Source organism: Scyliorhinus torazame, chromosome 7 (genome assembly GCF_047496885.1).
Source record: "Scyliorhinus torazame isolate Kashiwa2021f chromosome 7, sScyTor2.1, whole genome shotgun sequence".
In the NCBI taxonomy this organism is placed as follows: Eukaryota; Metazoa; Chordata; class Chondrichthyes; order Carcharhiniformes; family Scyliorhinidae; genus Scyliorhinus; species Scyliorhinus torazame.
Window position 1 is genome coordinate 71,860,785 of NC_092713.1, and position 25,427 is coordinate 71,886,211.

Genomic DNA, 25,427 nt, shown 5'->3' on the forward strand with positions numbered 1-25,427 from the left:
CCGCCACCAGTCCCTCCTCCACCTTCGGAAATCTCAATTGGTCCAGAAAGTGGCCCATCCCTCCCTCCTCCAGTGGGGGCTCGGACCAATACAATTCCTCATAAAAGTCCCTGAAGACCCCATTGATGCCAATCCCACTCCGCACCACACTCCCTCCCCTGTCCTTATCTCCCCCGATCTCCCTGGCTGCGTCCCGCTTCCGAAGCTGATGCCCCAGCATCCGGCTTGCCTTTTCCCCATACTCATAAATCGCCCCCTGGGCCTTCCTCCACTGCACCTCCGCCTTCCTGGTGGTCACCAGCTCGAATTCGGCCTGGAGGCTGCACCTCTCCCTCAACAGTCCCTCCTCCGGCACCTCCGCATACCTCCTGTCTACCCTCACCATTTCCCCCACCAGCCTCTCCCTCTCCCTCTGCTCCCTCCTCTCGTTGTGGGCCCTAATGGAGATCAGCTCTCCCCTAACCACCGCCTTCAGCGCCTCCCATACCATCCCCACTCGGACCTCCCCGTTATCGTTGGCCTCCAGGTGCCTCTCTATACTTCCTCGGACCCGCTCACTCACCTCCTCGTCCGCCAACAGCCCCACCTCCAAACGCCACAGCGGACGCTGGTCCCACTCCTCCCCCAGCTTTAAGTCCACCCAATGTGGGGCGTGATCCGAAATGACTATCGCCGAGTACTCAGTATCCTATACTCTCGCTATCAGCGCCCTGCTCAAAATTAAAAAGTCGATCCGGGAATAAGCCTTATGGACATGTGAGAAGAATGAAAATTCCCTAGCCCCCGGCCTTGCAAATCCCCAAGGGTCCACCCCTCCCATCTGTTCCATAAACCCCCTCAGCACCTTAGCCGCCGCCGGCTTCCTACCCGCCCTAGACCTGGAGTGATCCAGTGCCGGATCCAACACCGTGTTAAAGTCTCCCCCCATTATCAGGCCCCCCACTTCCATATCTGGGATCCGACCTAACATGCGCCGCATAAAACCCGCATCTTCCCAGTTCGGTGCATACGCATTGACCTGTACCACCCTCTCTCCCTGCAGCTTACCACTAACCATTACGTACCTACCGCCATTGTCTGCCACAATGCTCGACGCCTCGAACGACACCTTCTTTCCCACCAAGACCGCCACCCCTCGATTTTTGGCATCCAGCCCCGAATGAAACACCTGACCTACTGTTATAACCTGCCTACTGACGATTGGCTGGGGACTAATGACTATCCCACAATCCTATGGGATTATGAACTTCCCCAATGAGGGGGGCGGAGAAACTCCTACTATAAATAAGCTGACCAGTCCAGGAACCAGGAGGAAGGAGAAGGTAGCAAGGTAAGTTACTGCTACTGTTATGTATATATTGTTATAGTAAATAAACGTTATTATTTTGTATCCTTAAAACTCGTGCTGGATTCTTCGGGGCCCTTACAAAACTAGCGACGAAGGTAAAAGTGAATAGCTGTCTACACTGCTGAAGCCACCTCCCTGGATTTTTGTTGGATACAGGTTGGAAGTTGTTTTCTATTATACAATGCCTCTGTACGGACGTTTGGATGTTTTTGATGCTGCGCTGGAAAGCTGGAACCAGTACACGCAACGGATGCGTTACTATTTCCGGGCAAACAATATCACTGAAAACGAGCGCCAGGTGGTCATATTGCTCACCGCCTGCGGGCCGCATACGTTTGGGGTGATTAGGAGCCTTACGTACCCAGCTGCGCCGGACACCAAAACGTTTGATGAACTTGTGAATATAGTGGGGCAAGACTTTAACCCAACCCCGTCCACGATAGTCCAGCGTTACCGGTTTAATACCGCTGAGAGGACCCCTGGAGAATCCCTTGCCGATTTTTTTATCCAGGCTACGCGGGATTGCGGAATACTGTGACTACGGTGAGACCTTGTAAGAAATGTTACGCGACCGTTTGGTTTGCGGTATTAACAATGCGGCCACCCAAAGAAGGTTGTTAGCGAAGCCAACATTGACTTTTCAACAGGCAATACAAATAGTCTTGTCCCGAGAGAGCGCAGAGCGAGGAGTACAGGAGCTACAGGGAATGGAAGTGCATGCCTTGGGGCGCAACCCTTTCCGCCCAAAAACGTCCCCTCGCACTCCTGCGGTACCTTGGGCGAGGCAACGACCAGACCGACGCCAGTGGCCATCGGACATTCCTCCCCGAAGGGAGCCTTCTCCAGAGCCAATGGATGAGGAGCCATGTCCGTGTCAGACTTGTAGGCGCCGACCCCGTCGCAGACGGCGGTCCTGGGGACGCCAGAGGCGCCGTCGTTCCGACCGAAACTGGGACCAGCCCAGGGGCCGTAACTGGGACCAGCCCAGAGGCCGTACCTTCCATGTGGATGAACCTGCGGCGCCCACTCCTGAGGACGTGGAGACGGAGGACGACTGCCTGCAGCTGCATTGTGTGGCAGCTCCCCGTGTGGCCCCCATTAAGGTGACAGTACGGGTCAATGGCCACCCGCTTGAGATGGAGTTGGATACTGGCGCAGCGGTCTCCGTGATCGCCCAGAGGACATTCGACCGCATCAAGCAGGGTATACAGACCCTTACACTAACTGACTCACAGGCCAGGTTGGCCACCTACACGGGGGAACCACTGGACATTGCAGGAACTACAATGACCCCTGTTGTTTATGGACGCCAGGAGGGGCGTTTCCCACTTATCGTAGTGCGTGGCCATGGGCCCAGCCTGTTGGGTCGGGACTGGTTGCGCCATTTGCGGTTGCAATGGCAGCACATCCTCCAAACAGTTTCTGGATGGTTGACTGAGGTGCTAGGACGATACCCAGAGGTATTCCAGCCTGGTTTGGGGAAAACAAAAGGGGCCGTAGCCCGCATCCAAGTTGAACCAGGAGCCACGCCGCGCTATTTCCGGGCGCGCCCAGTGCCTTACGCTTTGCTCGAGAAGGTAGAAGGGGAGCTCACTCGTTTGGAGAGTTTGGGTATTATCAGGCCCGTCCGTTTTGCTGACTGGGCAGCACCAATTGTACCAGTAATGAAGCCAGATGCCACAGTTCGCTTGTGTGGCGACTATAAACTTACAGTGAATACAGTTTCCTGACTCGACCGATACCCAATGCCTCGCATAGAGGATGTCTACGCGAAACTTGCAGGCGGACTCTCATTCACAAAATTAGATATGAGTCATGCCTACCTGCAGTTGGAGCTGGACCCTGCCTCCCGACCATATGTAACAATTAACACACACCGGGGCCTGTATGAATATACACGGTTGCCCTTTGGAGTATCCTCTGCCTGCGCAATTTTTCAACGTGTTATGGAGGGCATTTTGAGAGGTTTACCACGTGTGGCTGTCTACCTAGATGACGTGTTGATTACAGGGACGTCGGAGCAAGAGCATTTGGAAAATCTGGAGGCTGTCCTTAAACGCCTTTCGGAGGCTGGAGTCCGTTTACGTCACACAAAGTGCGTATTTCAGGCAAAAGAAGTAGTCTACCTAGGTTATCGGGTGGACCGCGAGGGTCTGCACCCCGTCGCAGAGAAGGTGCGTGCAATTCAACATGCCCCCACCCCGACTGACACTTCGCATCTTCGTTCTTTTCTCGGTCTCGTAAACTATTACGGGAAGTTCCTCCCCAATCTGGCAACTACGCTGGCCCCCTTGCACCTGCTGCTAAAGAAAAATCACACCTGGGTTTGGGGTCAGCCGCAAGAAACCGCTTTCCGGCGGGTAAAGCAACAATTGTCGTCGTCTGGGTTACTAACCCACTATGATCCAGGAAAGCCTTTGCTCGTCACATGTGATGCATCCCCGTATGGGATTGGGGCTGTCCTGTCCCACAAGATGGAGAACGGGGCCGAGCGACCGATAGCTTTCGCCTCCCGCACATTGACTGCAGCGGAGAAGAAGTACGCGCAGATCGAGAAGGAGGGCCTGGCAGTGGTTTTCGCGTTGAAACGCTTCCACCAGTATGTGTACGGCCGCCATTTCACTATCGTGACTGATCATAAGCCCCTGCTGGGACTCTTCAGAGAGGATAAGCCAATACCGCCCATTGCTTCTGCACGGATCCAGCGCTGGGCTTTGTTGCTTGCTGCATATGAGTATTCTCTGGAGCACAAACCAGGTACGCAGATAGCAAATGCCGACGCACTGAGCCGATTGCCTTTATCGACCGGCCCCATGTCGACCCCCACGACCGGTGAGGTGGTCGCAACCCTAAATTTTATGGACACCTTGCCTGTCACGGCATCACAGATCCGTGAGTGGACCCAGACGGAGCCAGTCCTGTCAAAGGTTCGGCACATAGTCCTGTATGGTGGGCAGCATAGACAGCTCCCAGGCGAGTTGCGGGCATTTTCCTCCAAGCTGTCAGAGTTCAGCGTGGAAGACGGCATCCTCTTGTGGGGGACGCGTGTGATTGTCCCGGAAAAAGGCCAGGAGCTGATATTATCAGACTTGCACAATGGGCATCCGGGCGTGACCAAGATGAAAATGTTGGCCCGGAGTTATGTCTGGTGGCCAGGCCTCGACACCGACATTGAGAAGGTGGCCCAAAACTGCTCCATTTGCCAGGAGCATCAGAAGCTTCCGCCGGCCGCGCCCCTACATCACTGGGAATGGCCAGGGCGGCCTTGGGCACGCTTACATGCAGATTTCGCAGGCCCTTTTCAGGGATCCATGTTCCTTCTACTAATTGACGCCCAGTCCAAATGGCTAGAGGTGCATAAGATGCAGGGGACAACGTCCTGCGCAACAATTGAAAAAATGCGTTTATCATTTAGCACGCATGGCCTCCCCGAGGTGCTGGTCACGGATAATGGCACTCCATTCACGAGTGAGGAGTTTGCTAGGTTTACAAAGATGAACGGCATCCGCCATATCCGCACTGCCCCTTACCACCCGGCTTCAAATGGGTTGGCAGAGCGTGCAGTGCAAACATTCAAAAGAGGCCTAAAGAAGCAGTCTTCCGGATCAATGGACACTAGACTGGCTCGGTTTTTGTTTACGTACAGGACCACCCCCCATACAGTGACTGGGGTAGCTCCCGCAGAACTCCTAATGGGCTGGAGACTTCGCACCCGCCTTAGTATGGTCTTCCCGGACATTGGCGCAAAAGTACGCCGCACACAAGAACGGCAGGGACCGGGATTGTCTCGGCATCGTCCGATTCGGCAGTTTGCGCCCGGTGACCCAGTATTCGTGCGGAATTTTGCTGGTGGTGCCCAATGGGTTCCTGGTGTAATCTTTCGCCAAACGGGCCCTATATCGTACCAAGTGCAAGCCCAGGGTCGTCTCCAGCGAAAACATGTAGACCACGTCCGGTCCAGAAGATCATCCCCGCAAAAGATTCCCCGCCCCCGGAGCTCAGTTCAACAGCGGCAAAGACCAGAAACAAGGGAAGGTAGTCCTCCAAACCTTCCACTGGTGCCTCACTCGAAGCCTGCGCAGGTCATGACGGGACCGAATGGGGATAGAGACGCTGACATAACGGAGGCAGCAGACTCTGACTCCGAGATTGAGACACAGGATGAATCAGAGGGGGAATCCTCGGGTCCACAGGCCGTGGATGTACAACCGCGCCGTTCATCACGGAAGCGCCGGTCTCCGTCTTGTTATACGCCGCCTGATCCAGCGCCGCGTGCAAATGGCGTCCGGCCTGCGGCCAAACGAGTTCGACGCCTTCCTTCGCCAGGGCCTACGGTGGATTCCTTGGACTTTGGGGGGGAGGGATGTTATAACCTGCCTACTGACGATTGGCTGGGGACTAATGACTATCCCACAATCCTATGGGAGTATGAACTTCCCCAATGAGGGGGGCGGAGAAACTCCTACTATAAATAAGCTGGCCAGTCCAGGAACCAGGAGGAAGGAGAAGGTAGCAAGGGAAGTTACTGCTACTGTTATGTATATATTGTTATAGTAAATAAACGTTATTATTTTGTATCCTTAAAACTCGTGCTGGATTCTTCGGGGCCCTTACAAAACCTACCCACCCTTTCCTCAATCTTACCTGGCCTGCCACCTTCAGGTGTGTCTCCTGGAGCATGACCACATCCGCCTTCAGCCCCTTCAGGTGCACGAAACACGCGGGTCCACTTGACCGGCCCATTCAGTCCCTTACATTCCAGATTATCAGCCGGATCAGGGGGCTACCCGCCCCCTTCCCCCGCCGACTAGCCATAACCACTCCTCGGCCAGCTACGCGCCCGCATTCCACGCCCGGCCCGTTCCCCGTGGCGGCAGTCCCCCATCTCGACCCCCCCCCCCCACTCACTCCAGCTCCCTCTTAACCACAGCAGCAGCAACTCGACCCCCCCCCCCCCCCCCCCCCCCCGGGCTGGGACCCCTCCTAGCTGCTTTACTCTCCCCATTGCACTTCCGCAAGTCAGCTGACTCCTGCTGACCCCGGCCACTCCCGCCTCTCCTTCGACTCCTCCCATTGTGTGACACACCCTCCTCTTCCATTCCCCAGGCGCAGACTCTCCACCTGCCCCTTCCATCCCAAGCGCGGGAAACAACCCTCGCTTCCCCGCACCGGCCCCACCCCCTCCAGTCTTCAGCGCGGGAAATAGCCCGCGTTTACCACCTACCCGGCACCGCCACCTCTGATGCATCTCCTTTTACAGGCCCAGTCCCCTCACCCCCGACTTGTGCCTCTCCCTCCCCGCGGGGCCCCATCTCACTGACGGCCATCCACCCTTGTTCCATTTGCTTACCCCCCTCCAAATGCCCCCCCGACCAACCCAACCAAAATAGTGCCCAATCCGCCCTAACCACCCTCACCAAACCAGAAAGAAAAAAACAGGAACAAAGGACCCCCCCCTCAAAAAGTAACATATCAACCACAATCCCCAAACGCCCATCCCGACCCTCAATCTGTGTCCAACTTCTCGGCCTGAACAAAGGCCCACGCCTCCTCCGGACACTCAAAATACTGGTGCCGATCCTTGTAGGTGACCCACAGTCGCGCCGGCTGCAACATGCCAAACTTCACCCCCTTCCTGTGCGGCACCGCCTTCGCTCGATTGTACCCGGCCCTCCTCTTCGCCACCTCCGCACTCCAGTCCTGGTATATTCGAATCTCCGTGTTCTCCCACCTGCTGCTCCTCTCCTTCTTGGACCACCTGAGCACACACTCCCGATCAGCGAACTGGTGAAACCGCACCAGCACCGCCCGCAGAGGCTCGTTAGCCTTGGGCCTCCTCGCCAGCACTCTATTGGCCCCTTCCAGCTCCAGGGGCCCCTGGAAGGACCCCGCTCCCATCAGCGAGTTCAGCATGGTAACCACATAGGCCCCCACGTCCGGCCCCTCCAGCCCCTCCGGGAGGGCTAGAATCCGCAAGTTCTTCCGCCTCGACCGATTCTCCATCTCCTCGAACCGCTCCTGCCATTTCTTGTGGAGCGCCTCGTGCGCCTCCACCTTTACCGGCAGGCCTAAGATCTCATCCTCGTTGTCGGAGATCTTTTGTGGGGCCTTGCGGATCGCCACCCCCTGGGCCGTCAGTGTCTCCAGCAACTTATCGATAGAAGCCTTCATCGGCTCAAGCAGGTCCGCTTTAATCTCCCTGAAGCAGTGCTGGATAACCTCCTGTTGCCCCTGCGCCCACTGCATCCACGCTGCCTGGTCCCCGCCCGCCGCCATTTTGTTATTTTTCCCTTGCACCTTCTTCGGGTCCACCACCACATTTTTAGTCGCCCCGCTCCTGGTAAAAGCCATATACTGTCGGGGAACTACTGTACTCTCCTTCCCACAGCGGGAAACGTCGAAAAAATGCCGTTGGGGGGCCCTGAAAAGAACCCAAAAGTCAGTTTTTTGCGGGAACTGCCGAATGTGCGACTTAGCTCCGCATAGCCGCAACCGGAAGTCCTTGGACCCCGATTTATAACAACCACAGATTTGTACCGGGTAGGCTAGATGGTGGGTTCCGTAGTTGGCAGAGGTACTGGAGACTACTCTATCAGGAATTAGAAGGATGGGGGATCTATTTATAGATGGGAGCTTTCCCAGCTTGAAAGCTTTGGAGGATAAATTTAAATTGCCAGCAGGGAATGGTTTTAAGTATTTGCAGGTGTGTGACTTCCTTAGAAAACAGGTGCCGGCCTTTCCGCTGCTGCCACCACGGGGGATACAGGATAGAGTAGTCTCCAGTACCTGGGTGGGAGAGGGGAAGGTATCGGATATTTACCAGGAACTTTCGGAGGCAGAGGATCATCTGGTGGAGGAGCTTAAGGGCAAGTGGGAGGACGAGCTAGGAGGAGAGAGAGGCGGGTCTATGGGCGGATGCCCTAAGCAGGGCTAATACCTCCTCAACATGCGCCAGGCTTAGACTGATACAATTTAAGGTAGTCCACCGGGCACACATGACAGTGGCTAGGATGAGCAAGTTTTACTGGGTAGAGGATAGGTGTGTGAGGTGCGCGGGAAGCCCAGCAAATCCACATGTTTTGGGCATGCCCGAAGCTTAGAGGGTTTTGGCAGGGTTTTGCGAAGGCAATGTCCACGGTACTAAAAACATGGGCGGTGCCGAGTCCGGAGGTAGCGATCTTTGGAGTGTCGGAAGATCCGAGAGTTCAGGCGGTGAAAGAGTCCGACGTCCTGGCCTTTGTCTCCCTGGTAGCCCGGAGACGGATCTTATTAATGTGGAGGGACTCAAAGCCCCCGAGTGTAGAGACCTGGGTTAGTGACATGGCTGGGTTTCTCAGTCTTGAGAAAATAAAGTTTGCCTTAAGAGGATCAATGTTAGGGTTCGTCCGGAGGTGGCAGCCATTCGTCGACTTTCTCGGGGAAAATTAAAAATGTCAGCAGATGCAGTATTCCAATGTGGGGGCGGGTGGATTGTTGTTGTATGGTTGAGGTGTGTGAAGATTGGGCTGGGGGGGGGGGAAATGTTTATTTTACCATGTTGATGTAATTGTTTTTGTTACTGTTATAAACATTTTCAAATGCCTTAATAAAATATTATTAAAAAATATATATCCCTTTCCTGCTGGTAACTGTCCTTGTAGATTTTGAAATCGATAGAATCCAGAAATTTCACCATACAATTTCCTTTTGCTCTTGGGTTGTCCTCTGAGCCTATGACAGCAACTGATCCTGCAGGCCTGGCCTTGCCCACATGCCTTCTGGGAGATTTGACCAGCTAAAACACTGTCTTCTGGGTGATCTAAACTGCTCACACAGGCTTCAGTGTTTTCTGAAGTGCATTGCTTACCTTTGGTCTCTCTATCCTCTATTGTTTCATCGTCAGGAGTTCCATTTTCCCAGTACTGATCAAACATCTTTATTTTAAAAAGTAAACTTACCTTATCTTTGCCTCACTTGCATAAGTTCCCCTTTGAACTAAAACACCCCATTTCAAAACAACATTGTCATTGCCTTATGTAAATCATTATTGACGTTCCCCTTGGTTCATTAACATATCAAAACCACATCTTATGAATGTTTAGATCCTTGAATTTTGTCTGCCTCTTTATCCAATTACACCAATCGCACTGCCACAAGCCTGTTTTCCAGTATATATGAAATATCACAGGGATGTTACCAAAAGAAAAAGAAGGGGCAGCACGGTAGAATAGTGGTTAACACAGTTGCTTCACAGCACCAGGGTTCCAGGTTCGATTCCCGGCTTGGGTCACTGTCTGTGCGGAGTCTGCACGTTCTCCCCGTGTCTGGGTGGGTTTCCTCTGGGTGCTCTGGTTTCCTCCCACAGTCCAAAGATGTGCAGGTTAGATGGATTGGTCATGCTAAATTGCCCTGAGTGTTCAAAAAGGTTAGGTGGGGTTACTGGGTTATGGTGATAGGGTGGAGGTGTGGGGCTTAAGTGTGGTGCTCTTTACAAGGGCTGGTGCAGAGACGATGGGCTGAATGGCCTCCTTCTGCGCTGTAAATTCTATGTTCTATTATAGTTCCTCGTTTTTCTGACAACAGTATATATAGAGCTAATTCAGTTCAATTTCTGGTCAATGGCAACTCCTCCCAGGATGTTGATAGTTGGGGAATCAGTGAGGTCCTGTGACTGAGTTAGAAAAAGAACAGTCAAATGCGGCATAGAGCAGATGGCAGAAAGTCATAAAATCAGTGGAATGTTCCACTGCAATAAACTGACAACTCAGTACACTGCGAAGTATAATTTGGATCATCAGATTTGGTGAGAGTAGCAGATGTGTTGTTTTTTAAAAAAGTATTTTTATTGAAGTTTTTTGTTTTAATAAATAATGCAAAAAACCACAAGAATGGTATAAATCATCACAAAAAAATCCCAACATATATGAACACAGAGGGGATAAGGGGACCAGCAAAATAATTGGCTCAGTACAGTCATTAGACTCAATTTGGTGCCTCTATGTATACATGCCACCAGAGAACAAGGAGAGAAGAATAAAGCCATGAACAAAATGTAAAAATGGTGCACATCTTTCGATGTGGCGATTGCTCTTAACGGCCACGCATGTTCAAGATAAATTTTTTGTGCCATGTTCAGACACGCACCAGAGGCACCAAACTCATGACACACTGTAACCCCCTCCCTCCGGATGTCAGACTCATCTGTACCCCTGCAGGAGCAATCATGGATTCTTAAATCCCATCTGACCAAAAATAGAAAAATGCAAAAAACCCCAGTTCTAGAAGGATGTATTTCATGTACCACACCAAGACACAGAATCTCAACTTCAGGCACCCTGCAGAATTATCATCATTCCACATATTTATACAGAGAGGACCAGCAGCTATAAATTCAGATTATGGGCAGTGTAGTCAGTGCTTCCCAATAGATTAAACAAAACAGGATAACAAAGAGAGAGCTACCAGCCCCCCCCCCCACCCACCCACCCACCCACACACACGCACAAGGAAGAATGCCCGAATAAACCCAAGAACATTAGACAGACTAGCACTGTATGCCCTTGCAAGAAGGATATTAGGGGACGGTAGAGCTGCCTCAATAAAGACAAATACACTGCCTCCCTATGGGAGACCTAACCACAACAAGGAGAACACTCATGAAACCAATTTATGGCCATCCAGGGGAGAGCACCTACTCCCCCACCAAACCTACCCCTTAACCGAAGAAGGGCTCTGGCAATGCAAAGACACAGCATACAGACTCTCACTTCAACACATTAAACAGGGATAAACCGATCACACCCAACCATGCACTTCCACTCATTTCACCCCACTCCAATAGCGCTAAAAACGGCAACCTCAAAAAAGAATCAGAAGGAACCCAGTCCCCTTCAGGATACATGATCTGCATAGGCCTTCGAAGGAGACGAATACGGATTCTCAAAATTCAAAGCAACAACAAAAACTGCAAAATGAAAACGCGATACGATTGCACTAACTGCGAGCCATCCTCAATCCAAGTGCGGACTAATCTATTCCTCACACCAACCATCTACCCATCACTCCGCTGTGGCTCGACTCATCTTCCCTGTAAATAAGGGGTGTCTAAAATGCCCTCTCTTCTCATGGATGCAAGGATCACAGCACATAGAAAAAGGATAAGACAGTGCACAAACCACATAACACTTTAACAAATCAATATTGTTTTAGCTAAAACATAACAAATGACCCTTGCTCTTGTGCTCAAACATCATACACCATTATCAGGAGAAAATGCAACAACATGAAATCAACAACATAATCACACGGGAGTGAAGCCCAGGATTATTGATAAACTGAAAAATAATAACCCCATCTATGTTGCTTGGAAAGGCAAGGCCATGACAGGATCATTGAATAACACTCAGGATCTCTCAGAAATTCCATTTTCGCCTCCACAAGCCTGATATCCAGACAGCCAGAAATCCAGGCCCAGGGGTGGGGGATGACTCGACATGGCTAGCCACCACAAACCCCACATGACGAACATAGCAGGCATGGCAGCGTAAGACCAATGGTTGGGGCCTCCACACAATCCCATGTGTTGATGACCAGGTACAATGCACTCCATCAAACCTTCCCTCAAGGATACTTCACAGCTCACCAAAGTGAGCACCAAAAACCTGCATCACCGTGCTGAGGTTATCATTCAGAACATCATTCGCAATGGCAGTCATCCCGATGCATGCAGCACCTCCGAGACGTAGGACCGCTCACCAGCAAAAATGCCACTGCAAGCTGGGCCCGGCCCCAGCCATCTCTGACTGCCTAATCAAACAAGGATTCATTCTGATTCAACTCGACTCTTCACCACCAAACTCTGACAAAGATTATCCAGGTACATAGCGCAAGACATATATTCCAAAATCAAATAATTATGTAATGTGCATTCGGATAAAATAAAGGATTAAAAGATATGTGGAACTAGAGCTTGTGAAAACGCAGCTGCTCCCGTGCTCACACGACATGACCCCTGCCGCTGTCCTGTTTTAATAAAGTGCTAGGAATGCACAAGAATCCTGTGATGGAATGTAACTCCAAATTTTACCACATAAATGACGAGAAGTGAAACCTATTCGGTAAAGCTCCACAGATAAAGCAGAACAGGAAAATATCACTCCGCTTTGTCTACGTTTGTATTTTAACTTGAGTTCAAATTTATCCATTAAGAAAATGTGTCATGTTTCAATGCAAAACAGCATTAAAATTGCCTTCCCTTGAAGGGACCACGTGAGCTGGGCCCGGGAATACCAGCTTTTCCGTGGGCTCTGGCGGTACTCGCTTTATAATCCTTCTTTTATCCTATTTGTGTGGCACGTGCTTGCCCAATCCGTGAGTTAATGCCCAATAGAATGTCTCGAGAATGTTTTTGGGATAATTGTTGGCAGAGAAAATGCGAGGAATTCGAAATAATCCGGTGATAGGAAGCAATGGGGATGGAGTAGCTTTTTCAATATGTTACCATAATCCTCGAACATCTCTTGACCAGGCGCTTTTGAAGGCTCTGAAAATGATGACTGGGAACATTCTCAGAGTAATAGACAACAGACTCAGCTTGTTGACGCAGAATCTGAGTGCTCATGCGACCGAGCTGCAGAACACTATCGACAGGATCGAAGAAACAGAGGAAAGAAACCTGAAAACCGAAAATGTTGCCTCATCAGCTGAAGGTCGCCTTCAAATCCTTGGAAAACCAGCTACGTGGTGTGTCAGAAATCCCAGAAGATTTGGAGAATCGAGGCCAGAGAAAGAATGCCCGGGTCGTCGGTCTGCTGGAAGGAGTATAGGGTAAGACTCCTATTAAGTTCTTGGAGAGCTGGCTACCACATTTCCTTAAGCTGGATGCGAAGACTGGGTGTTTCAAATTCGAAAAGGCGCACCGTATCCTGTCTTTAAGGCCTGGGGACAATCAACGTCTCAGGCCCATAATCATTCAATTCCACAACTTCAAAGATCACCAGAAGGTTCTGGAAGCGGTGAGGTTTTGCAGTATCTGGCTCCATGAAAGGCTGAGGATCTCCTTTTTCCAGGCCTTTTGGGTGGCAAAATATCTGAGGCGTTCGAGGCTTCAATGAAGTTTGGAAACCGCTCGAGGCAGCTGGAATGAATTACGCCCTGCATAATCCTGCGATCCTGAGGCTGATATCGAAGATTCTGTTAAGTCTTTCGATAATCCGGCCAGTGCCTTGGCTTTCATTAAGTTCATGGAAGGCGAGGACTTGGACTGACAGTCTGCAGCTCGTTGAAATTTGGACATTCTCCATTGTTTCTTTCTTTCTTTTTCCAATTAAGGGGCAATTTAGCGTGGCCAATCCACCTACCCTGCATACCTTTGGGTTGTGGGAGTGAGTGAGACCTGCGCAGACAAGAGGAGAATGTACAAATTCCACACAGACAGTGACACGGGCCCGGGATCGAACCCGGGTCCTTGGTGCCATGAGGCAGACATATTGTTTTTTTGTCTGTTTTTATGTTGTCATATATTCTGTTTATTGGGAGGTATTAACATTTGAGCACTATACAGAATGTCCTAACCTTAAGTATCTCAGGGACGTTTGTTTGTGATGTGTGCTAATTATCAGTAGTCGTTTGTTTCTTATCCGTATCTCTATGATGGTTAAATTGGCTGTTTGGTATCCTCTATTTAATCATGACAGAATTGAGTGGCGCTATTGCCAGGAGGTGAGTTGAAGGTTTAGGTCTTCATGGGTGGGTTCAAAATGTGGGAGGGGCATTTGGCTCCCACTTTCCTTTTGTTTTTTTTCTTCTCTCTGTTGAGGAGTATGTCCACTGATGGGAATGATAGTATGGCCATAGGGTCAGCCTTATGGGTCCTCGCCTACGTTGACGAACGTCCCCTTAGAACTAATATGGTCGTGATTATTTTGTATTTTTGTTGTGTTGGGGTTTGTACTTTGTTAACTATATAACAAAGAAATGTACAGCACAGGAACAGGCCCTTCGGCCCTCCAAGCCCGTGCCGACCATGCTGCCCGACTAAACTACAATCTTCTACACTTCCGGGGTCCGTATCCCTCTATTCCCATCCTATTCATGTATTTGTCAAGATGCCCCTTAAATGTCACTATCGTCCCTGCTTCCACCACCTCCTCCGGTAGCGAGTTCCAGGCACCCACTACCCTCTGTGTAAAAAAAACTTGCCTCGTACATCTACTCTAAACCTTGCCCCTCTCACCTTAAACCTATGCCCCCTAGTAATTGACCCCTCTACCCTGGGGAAAAGCCTCTGACTATATCCTGCATTGGTACAGGCAAGTCTTTTATCCAAGAGAAGAATGTTTTAGGGGTATTCCGGTGCCTCTGGTTTAACTTGAGATGGGGAGGTGTGTTGTGGTGCATGTCCAAATGTGGCATAAAAGTCCTATTCTATTTTTCTTCTGGTGGTCTGTGCAATTGCAGTAATAATTCTATACTATGTTCTTGGAATGTGCGGGGATTTCATTATCCTATCTAAAGAAAACAATCTTGTATTTTCTTAAGAAGAAGAAAGTAGGCATAGCCTTTTCACAGGAGACTCATTTGGATGACAAAGAGCACTTAAAGTTAAAGCGTGATTAGGTTGGGCAGGTCTTTTTGCCTCGTTTTCGACCAGCAGCAGGGGAGTGATAATTCTGGGCAACAAAAATTTTCCCTTCAAGGTGGAGAATTAGATAAAGGATAGGGGGAATTTTGAAACTTTGTTGCAAAATCCTAACAAATATACTTTTTACAAAAAAGGAGTTCAAACTTTTTTTCAGTTAATTCCCCTCCAGATGTTACCCCCTCTATTTTGATTTTTAAAAATGTTTCCATTTAAGGGGCAATTTAGTGTGGCCAATCCACCTATCCTGCACATCTTTGGGTTTGGGGGGGTGAGACCCATGCAGACGTGGGGAGAATGTGCAAACTCCACATGGACAGTGACCCCGGGCCGGGATTGAACCCGGGTCCTTGACGACCTCCTCTATTTTGTGAGAGACCTGCAAGGCTTATACTAGGGGGTCAGTTATTTCTTATACAGTCAACTAAAGGTGGAGAATGCCGGAAAATCAGTTGCGGTTGGAGGTTAGATTGGCTGAAATGGAGGAAGAATATAGGAGGGTTTCTGGAAGGTAGTTGTTGAGGGAGGTAATTCAACAAGGGTGGTTCTTGATTCCTTGCTAACACAGCGGGCCGAGAGGAGTATAAAGCTCACAAAACAAAAATTGTATGATTTTGGGAATAAACCAAGTAAATATTTGGCTTTTTTGACCAAGAAGAGGGCTTTCTCTTGAGCTACCGCATCTATGAGTAACACTAGGGATAATAGGTTAATGGAAACTGAGGGCATTAATAGGGCATTTAGGGATTTCCATGCTGAATTATATAAGTCAAGTCAGTCTGGCGATGTGTTGACATGTATGGAGTGCTTTTGCTCTTCCCTCGAGCTTCCTGAGGTCTTGGAGGATCAACATTCGGCCCTTAATGCTCCTATCTCTAAAAGTGAGGTCTTCAGCCAGGCAAAGCCCCTGACTCAGATGGTTTTAGGCATGTGTTTTGCAGGGAATTTAAGGACCTTTAATAATAGTCTTTATTAGTGTCACAAGTAGGCTTACATTACAATGCAATGAAGTTACTGTGAAAATTCCGAAGTCGCCACACTACGGCGCCTGTTCGGGTACACTGAGGGAAAAGTCAGAATGTTCAATTCACCTAACAAGCAGGTCTTCTGGCACTTGTGGGAGGAAACCTGAGCACCCGGAGGAAACCCACGCAGACATGGGGAGAACGTGCAGACTCAAGCCGGGAATCGAACCCGGGTCCCTGGCACTGTGAAGTCACAGTGCTAACCACCGTGCTACCGTGCCACCCTGTTAATAGATCCGTTGGTTGGTATGTCCTGTCATTCTTTTAGGGCAGATCTGTTATCACTGAGGCTCCAGGATCCAAATATTTCACTGATTTTGAAGGTAGGCAAGAACCTGGAGGTGTGTGCCTCCTATATGCCAATCTTGTTTTTGAACGTTGATTTGAAATTGTTGTCTGAGATGTTGGCACATTGGTTAGAGGGAATTCTCTCTATGGTCATCTGGGAGGGCCAGACTGGGTTCATAAGGGGTCAATTTTCCAGCAATAATGTCAGAACGTTACTGAATGTGATCCAAGTTTCCCAGAAGTGGGCGTTGGATGGGTTAGTGATCTCCTTGGATGCAGAGAAAGCTGTGCTGTGGGGGGCAGCAGCATAAGATCACACCGGATGTTTCAATTCCCTCCAACCATTGACGTGGCAGATAACCTTCTCTGCTTATAAGGTTAATTTTACAAAGTCGGAAGCCATGTGATGGGAGAATTGAGGGGTAACCCCCCCCCCAAACTAATTTCCCTTTTAGGTGGCCTCCATCAGCGTTCACTTTTCTGGATGTTGCAATCACCCCCTTTTTCAAACAACTCAATTAATTGCATCTATTAGAGGGGGTTTTGACTTGTTGGTCGCAGATAGCCTAGATGAATACAGGAAGAGCAGGGATGAAGTAAAAAAATGAGGAAATCAAAGAGAGGCCATGAAAAAAGATTAGTAAGTTAAGTTAAAGAAAACCAAAAGATGTTTTACCAATGTATTAATGGTAAAAGGTTAGTTAAGGAAAAAGTGGGCCTTATCAGAGCTGAAGATCGGACCTTGTGTGTAGATACAGAGGCTGTGGGAAGGGTTTTCAATGAATATTTTGTCCCTATGTTTACAAAGGAAATGAATGATGCACATATTGTAGTCCAGGAGGAACACTGATATATTGGATGGGACAATCATAAAGAGAGATGGATTGTTTCCAAGGCTACCAAAGAGGTCAGGGAGGAGATGGCTGATGCTCTGAGGATGATTTTCCAATCCTCACTAGACACAGGGGAGGTACCAAGGACTGGAGAAATGCAATAGTGGTTCCATTGTTTAAAAAGAGATCAAAGGATATGCCAAACAGTTATAGGCCAGTTAATCTTTTGTTGGTGATGGGTGGCCCGACTTTGAAAATGACTGGTATAGAGGATAGCTATAATTTCCAAAATGATATAGATGGGTTGGTGGAGAGGAGCGATAAAGTGGCAAATGGAATTTAACACCGAGAAGTGTGAGGTCATGCATTTAGGGAGGTCAAACCGTTATAGGGTGTACACAATAAATGGGAATATATGAAGAGGGATAGATGAAGTGAGAGATTTTTGTGTACAGGTACACATGTCCCTCAAGGCAGCCGTTCAAGTAGACACGGTTGTAAAAAAAAACGCATATGGAATGCTCTCCTACATTGGCAGAGGGATAGAATATAAAAGTAAGGATATAATGTTGGAATTGTATAAAACACTGATGAGGCTACAACTGGAGTATTGTGTGCAATTCTGGTCACCATATTACAGGAAGGACATAAGAGAGTGCAGAAGAGGTTTCCAAGAATGTTTCCAGGGCTAAAGAAATGTAACTACGAGGAGAGATTGGATAGGTTTGGGTTATTTTCCTTGGAACAAAGAAGGCTGAGGGGTGATTTAATTGAGGTGTACAAAATTATGAGGGGAACAGATAGGGTGGACAGGATAAAATTGTTCCCCTTGGTGGAAAATTCTAGAACCAGGAAACATAGATTCAAGGTAAGTGGCAGAAGGTGAGAGGGGTCATGAGGAATAATCTTTTTTACGCAGATGGTAGTGGGAGTCTAGCATTTGCTGCCCGAGTTGGTGGTGAAGGCAGAGATCCTAAACTCTTTGTAAAACGTATCTGGATCTGTGCCTTAAGTGCTGTCAGCTCCAGTGCTATGGACCGGGTGCATGAAGGTGGGATTAGAAAAAGCACCTGGGTATTCTTGGGCTGGCATGGACAAGATGGACTGAATGGCCTCCTTCTTCTGTACAGTAACTTTCCTATCGTTCTGTGGTTTTCCTTGCTGGTATTGTGGCTGGGTAGGATTGCTTCGATTAAGATGAACGTGTTGTCTAGATTGCTGTATCCCTTGCTGATGTTGCCAATCTTGTTGTCTGCTGGAACTTTAAAGGAGATTAATGGGATGATTACCTCGTTTATTTGGGGTAAAAGAATCCTCATCTAAAGTTCAACAAACTGCAGCTCTCAGAGTCACAGGGTATCTGGGGGTCCAGAATATTAGACTGTACTAATTAGCCTCTCATCTTAGGTTTATAAGGGATTTGGTTCGGAAGGACCCTACCTCCATTTGGCTCAATATTGAAACAGACCAGATGCCTTTCTCTTTGCCGGTCTTTTTTTTATGGGGGCTTTAGGTTGGGTTCTGCTCGGTGTGAAAGTTCTATTATTATTGTCATGTGAGAGTACCTTTAAGAAATGGGTGTTTAAGAAATGTACCTTTAAGAAATAGGTGTTTATCAGTGATGTCAGAGTGTGGGTGGAGCTGGTCTGTTGTCAGCTTTTTACTTTCATTTTAGGCTGTTTGCTGCAGGGTGTGTTTTAGTTTCGTTCTCAGAGCTGGATAGCTGCAGTCACAGCCAGAAGGTGTATTAGTCTCTTTCTCTGTAATCTAAAAACTGTAAATCGATCCTTTGTTGATTTAAAACTTATAGCTGCTCTCAGTAGTGACTTTAACCTGATGTGCTTCTGTTAAAGGTTTTGTTTTTAAGTCTTATGGATGTTAAAAGGACAGCTTAAGGATTACATAGTGTTGTATTCTTTGGGGGTTGTATTTGAATTAATGTTTGCTAAGATGTTCACTCTATGTTTTAAAAAGGTTAACTTGAGTTCATAGAATAAACATTGTTTTGCTTTAAAAATACTTTTCCTTTTCTGCTGTACCACACCTGTAGAGTGGGCCCTGTGCTCTCCATACCACAACTATTAAAAGTTGTGGGTCAGGTGAACTCCATGATACACTTTGGGGTTCTCTAAACCCTGGCCCATAACATTATTAATAATCTGTGGAGCATGGAGGATGGCCCGTCAACTGGAAGGGAGATCTAAACTGGCTTCCACTCTTTCTATTATTCAGGGCAGCGCGGACTTCCTCCCAGGTCTTACAAACCCATGGATTTGATACTTGGAGAAATAGAGACATTTGTAGGCTTGGAGATATGTTCAGTGGTGCTTCCTTGTCATCCTTTGGCTATGCCAACAATTTAGCATTCCAAGATGTCCCTTTACAAAATATTTGTAACTTCGAGACTTTATGCTTCGAAAGACAACTTTGCATCTTGACTCTTTTATTTCCCCAGTGGATAATCCTGATTTCTGCGGAGTCTAGGCAGTTAATTAGCAAGTTTTGTGATATCTGTGTTCTAGATCCTGTGTTAGGAAATTGGGTACTTTGCAGTCTTGGGAAAATGACCTGGCAACTAATATTATCTATGAGACATTGGGTAGTATGTGGGATTATGCCAATAACATTTCGGTATGCAATAGAATGAAGGAGAGTTCAAGATACTGCACGTTACGGCGAGTTTGAGACACAGGTTTGATCCTGCTATAGCCCCGATATGCCGAAATTGTCTGGTAGTCGAAGGTGATTATATACATTGTGTATGGACCTGCATCAAGATTCAATCCTACTGGTCTGGTGCAGTTAAGGAGCTTGAGAGGGTATTTGACAGAGCCGTAGAATTTTATCCTTTGTTCCTCATTCTGGGGTTTCCAGATAAGAGAAGTATTGACGTTAATGAAAAAAGGCTGTGTAGAATCTTAGTTTTTGCAGCTCGTAAAATATCCTCTGCTCTTGGATCAGTAAAAGTATCCTTCAATTCAAAACTGACATAAAATGGTCATGGAATGTATCTCTATGGAATTCCTGATGTCTGTGATCCGTTCTAAGTCTGAAACATTCCGTGAAGTTTGGGACCTCTATCTCAACTTTATAGGTTCCGCTCTGCCTGACCTGCTCCTGCAAGGTTTCCCATGAGCTGAATTGCAAGTCTCCATCTTGCTATACATAAAGGTGTGCAGCTTGATATATTATCCCATCTTGTTTATACGGCGTTATCCTCTTTCTCCCCATTTTCTGATTGACCTGGTGTTAAAATTGGAGGCACTGTTTCTTAAGGACCGTTGTTCTGAATTTATCCTGCCTTGCTTGTTTGTATATTTGCAGAACTATTGTTCTATACTGTACCAGTTGTGCTTTGAAAATTTGGTTGTTACTTGTAAAAATGATAAAACTTAAGAAAAATATATCTTTAAAAAGAAATTGCCTGCTCTAAGAAATCAAGCACAGTATTGTCCATTATTCAGCTTGATAATCACTGCTAGAAATGTGCATGGGAGCTTTAGTGATGATTAGATCAAACACCCTGCAGTCTGTTAAGAATAATAGATTTTATAAGGTGGTTATGTTTCATACTAACTCTTTAAATTGAAGGTCTAACACTAAGTTGATGTGATATAGTTACCATGGTGACTGAGGGCCCAGGTCTTGTGGTATTGAAATCCTCATGCCAGGTTTAACATCGGAGATGTCAATCTGATTTTTAAAATCCCTGGGCAGAGAGGGAGAGTTCCAGGGAGAAAGATGAGAAGGTGCTGTGGTCAGCAGAGGGAAAAAGGCTATCTCTGTTAACTAGTAGACAGAATCTAGTTCTCCAGTCGAAAAGACTGAACCCATGGAAATTTAAGGATGTTGAAAGCTTTGTCCTGTATTGGCTGGTGGAGGGAATCACAGGATTGAGCAGTGCTGCTTTAGGTTGCTTCAGGATTTCCAGGAGACTGAGGGGAAGGGCTTTCAACGGTCACTGGATGTTATGACTGAGTGAAACCAGGAAATGTTGGGGTGGCACGTGATGCAGTGGTTAGCACTGGGATTGCGGCGCTGAGGACCCGGGTTCGAATCCCGGCTCTGGGTCACTGTGTGGAGTTTGCACATTCTCCCCGTGTCTGCGTGGGCTTCACCCCCTCAACCCAAAGATGTGCAGGTTGGGTGGATTGGCGACACTAAATTGCCCCTTAATTGGGAAAAAAAAATAATTGGGTACTGTAAATTTATAAAAAAAGAAACAAGGCAATGTGAGCCTGCTGGAATGGTTCCTGCAAAGTCTGCAATTCTGTGATGTACATGCTGTACAAATGTGGTGTAGGGTTTTTGAGTATGTTAAGGTGCTAATAAAGGATGTCTTTTCTGTATTTTCTGTATTAGTTGCTGTCAAAACCATTCTTTAGTCAATGCTGATTTTACTTTGTTACAGTATACAGTCTCAAAATGTAAAATCTTATCCTGTGATCCTTTGAGTCAGTCAATAGGAATTCAAATCTCTTTTAAAAATCTATTGGTCTCTCTGGGGATCATAACAAGTTAAATAGCTTGTTGACTCTCCGCACCAAGGCCAGAGGCAGACTTTAAACGGAACACACAGTGCTGCAGCGCAGGGGCCTGGCCAATGGAGGGTCCCCATACTGAGAGACTATGGTGTGAGAACCTGGTAGCTCCAGATTTGCTGATGGGCTCGAGCCTATCAGCAGGCAATGCAAAACAACATCAGGCTCCGATTTGTGGACGCCCCTTTAGAGTGGGACAACATTTGCCAGATGTTGAGAGGTGGTGGAGACTTAGAGCAATTCAGACAGACCTGCTGAATTGGTGTGAGGTTTCTGAACTTTCATTGTGTGAACCAGCAGCCAGGTGGGCAGCTAGAGGCATAAATGAGGCCACCAACCTAACTTCAGAGTGTGAGCCTGTGAAGCCTTCAGCGAGCAAAGAGGAGGCGCTGGCCAACGGCCATTGAGGGGAGCAGCGGGTCAACTCTCGACCTCTACGCCAGGGTTGAGGAAGCAGTTGGGCAACCAAACAAAGAACAATGGCCAGGCCAGATAAAGCCAGCTCTCAGCAGCAGTCAGGCAGCCAACCAGCCAGGAGCACACACAGTCGTCGAGGCTCAAGACTCGGCCACCAGAATGAAAGGTGTGAGCAGTCAGGAGGTGCGAGAGCCAGGCAAGTGCCAGCATTGTGTTTTTTGGAAAGTAAGCGGGGCAACTTGACAAGAGGTCAGGGCTGAGAGTGAGAGGGCTGGGCAGCAACCGATTGCGCTCTGGAATATCAATTTGGATTTCAGTTATTCTTAATTCAACGCAAGGTCCGGTTGCTACTGTCCGCAAAGCAACAGCGTCGTCCATGCTGTGATCGAATTCCGTGAATTCTCCTATTTGAAATGAAAAACGAGATGAAAATCGCTTATTGTCACAAGTAGGCTCCAAATGAAGTTACTGTGAAAAGCCCCTAGTCGCCACATTCCGGCACCTGTTCGGGGAGGCTGTTACAGGAATTGAACCGTGCTGCTGGCCTGCCTTGGTCTGCTTTCAAAGCCAACGATGTAGCCCTGTGCTAAACAGCTAAACAGGATTCTGCAGTGAAAGGTTTCATGGGGCATTCTACCTTGCCACTTTGATCAAGTTTTGTGTCACGATGTGATGATTTCCCAGAGCAGTTAACTACCCCAGGCTTTAGAGGTGGTTTAGTTATCCTGAGACGAATTGGAGGACCCAACTTTTTTAATTGGACAGGAAATACCATTCCTGATCCAGCATTTTAGGGTTGGTCGTTTTGATCTTTATTTTTTATTTATTTTTCCAATTAAGGGGCAATTTAGCGTGGCCAATCCACCTACCCTGCACATTTTTGGGTTGTGGGGGTGGGACCTACGCAGACATGGGGAGAACGTGCAAACTCCACATGGAAAGTGACCTGGGGCGGGGATCGAACCCAGGCCTTCGGCGCCATGAGGCAGCAGTGCTAACCACTGCACCATCGCGCTACCTTTGGTAGTTTGATCTTTGACCGATGTGTATTGGTTTGAATTCACACTGGGATTGTTGAGGCCGCTGATTTTAAAATTGGCTCCTCTCTTCCTTGTAGTTCAGTGGGGAATTTCACTTTTTGAGACTTGTCCAAGAATTTTGCCATTTGAGTCAAAGCCAGGTTCTGCTGTTTCTTCCCCAACAAACAATCCATCCTCTTGGGAGTCAGCGTACAATTCCATTTGGCATTCCTCAAGTTTGCAGTTGGATGGGGATTCCCATGGTGTTGTTTCTGCAGGGTGCTCCATTACTTCAGCACTCACCAAATGACATCCGACTGGTGTGGACCTGGCTTGATAGCCGATAATATGCGGCGCAGTCCATTTGGACATTTTAACTGGAAGTTTGTTTTGCACAATTTAAATTCTTGGGAATAATTTGAGTTTGAATGCGGACAGCATGTTGACATAGTGGAGTGAGTTTTGTCATGGCATTTTGAAACATTACTGAATTTGTCGATGCTTCTGCTGTGCTTATTATGGAGGCCAGTTTTCTGCAATTCTCTTGGAGCTCTGGACACATGTAGTTTGCTCATTTTTGTCTCTTGAAACCTGTACTTGGCACACCTTTACAGAGTTATTTGTGACACTGGTGCGGAACTATGAACATCTGCACTTGCTTTTGCATGTTGAATTTACTGCCTTTTGGATGCATGGAACCCGATCACACTCACTCCTGGCTTTCAGAAAGTCTCTTTCCTTCCTGACAAAGAACTGAATCCTGTCAGACAGTTCATAGAATTTCATAGAATTTGCAGTGCTGAAGGAGGCCATTCGGCCCATCAAATCTGCACAGCCCTTAGAAAGTGCACCCTACCCAAGTCCTCACCTCCACCCTATCCCAGTAGCACCACTTAAACTTTTTTGGACACTAAGGGCAATTCAGCATGGCCAATCCACCTAACCCGCACATCTTTGGACTGTGGGAGGAAACCGGAGTACCCGGAGGAAACTCACGCAGACACGGTGAGAATGTGCAGACTCCGCACAGACAGTGACCCAAGCCGGGAATCAAACCTGGAACCCTGGAGCTGTGAAGCAACTGGGCTAACCACTATGTTACTGTGCTGCCTAGCAAAGCCACTGATATTATTTGACTTGGAGTTGACACTCCACTTTTTTGGAATATTTGCACCTATAATGAACTTTTTCTGGCTCATCCTGTCCCGCACTGGCCTGTGCTATGCTGCAGTCATTTCATTGGCTGATTTCTCCATTCTGTTGCTCAGCAGCCAGTTCAAGTTTACTGCCCCAAGGCGCACAGATCGTGACACTTACCATCTCTACCCTCATGCTGTCAACAGTCGACTTGGTTTTCAATTGATCAACTACAGTATAGGCTTGTTGTTGTCAGGAGGGTATTCATGTAATTGGCGGCGGAGCTTGATGTCATTGGGTGGGCTGCCATGTCACCAGGGGGCAGGGTGTGATGTAGGGGTCCCACAATGGGAGAGAAAGGGCCCCCCAAAAAGTCTTTTGATCATGGCTCACACAGGAATAATGGGAAATTGGGTCTGTACTGGAGAATGCCTGGCACCAATGGAACCACATCCCAGCAAAAGTCAATATTCTGTGGGAAGGAACTGGTGAATTGAAATTTTTTTTTCAAAACTGTGTGAAGTTTCCGATATACTGCAGTTTCTATAGATTCAATCTAGCAGAAATCAGCCGTACCAGCCTCCCCGAACAGGCGCCGGAATGTGGCGACGAGGGGCTTTTCACAGTAACTTCATTTGAAGCCTACTTGTGACGATAAGCGATTTTTCATTTTCATTTCATTTCAATGGTGAAGTTTGTCATGTGAGAGTGCCTTTAAGAAATGGATGTTTAAGCAATGTACCTTTAAGAAATGCAATGATGTCAGAGTGTGGATGAGCTTGGTTTAAGTTCAGCCATTTTGCAGTTTAGTTTCAGTTTGAAAAGAGCTTGGTGTCTGTGTTTGCAGGGAGCTGAATCTGCTGTGATCTCTGCCATGAAAGACTATCTCTGGATCATTTGGGTGATTTAAACTCATAATAGTAAAGTCTTTAACCTGATGTGTTTCTGTTTAAAGGTGTTAAGTCTCATGGATGTTGAAAGGAATAACTGAAGGATTATTTAGTGTTGGAATATTTTTGGGGTTATCTTTGAAGTAAGGGGTGTTAAGAGATCCAATGTTTATTTAAGAGGTTAAGTTGAGTTCATGGAATAAACATTGTTTTGTGTTTAAAAACCCACGTGTCCATAATTGTAATCCCACACCTAGGGAACAAGCCGTGTGTTCGGAAAAACAACAATACCATTAAAGGGGGATGTTGGT

General features: G+C 47.8%; 1 protein-coding gene across 2 annotated transcripts in view; it reads left to right on the forward strand.

The window, feature by feature from the left end:
• Positions 1 to 25,427, forward strand: part of eps15 (epidermal growth factor receptor pathway substrate 15) — a 341,920-nt gene that overhangs the window by 64,782 nt on the left and 251,711 nt on the right. The gene's annotated exons all lie outside the window — the stretch shown is intronic.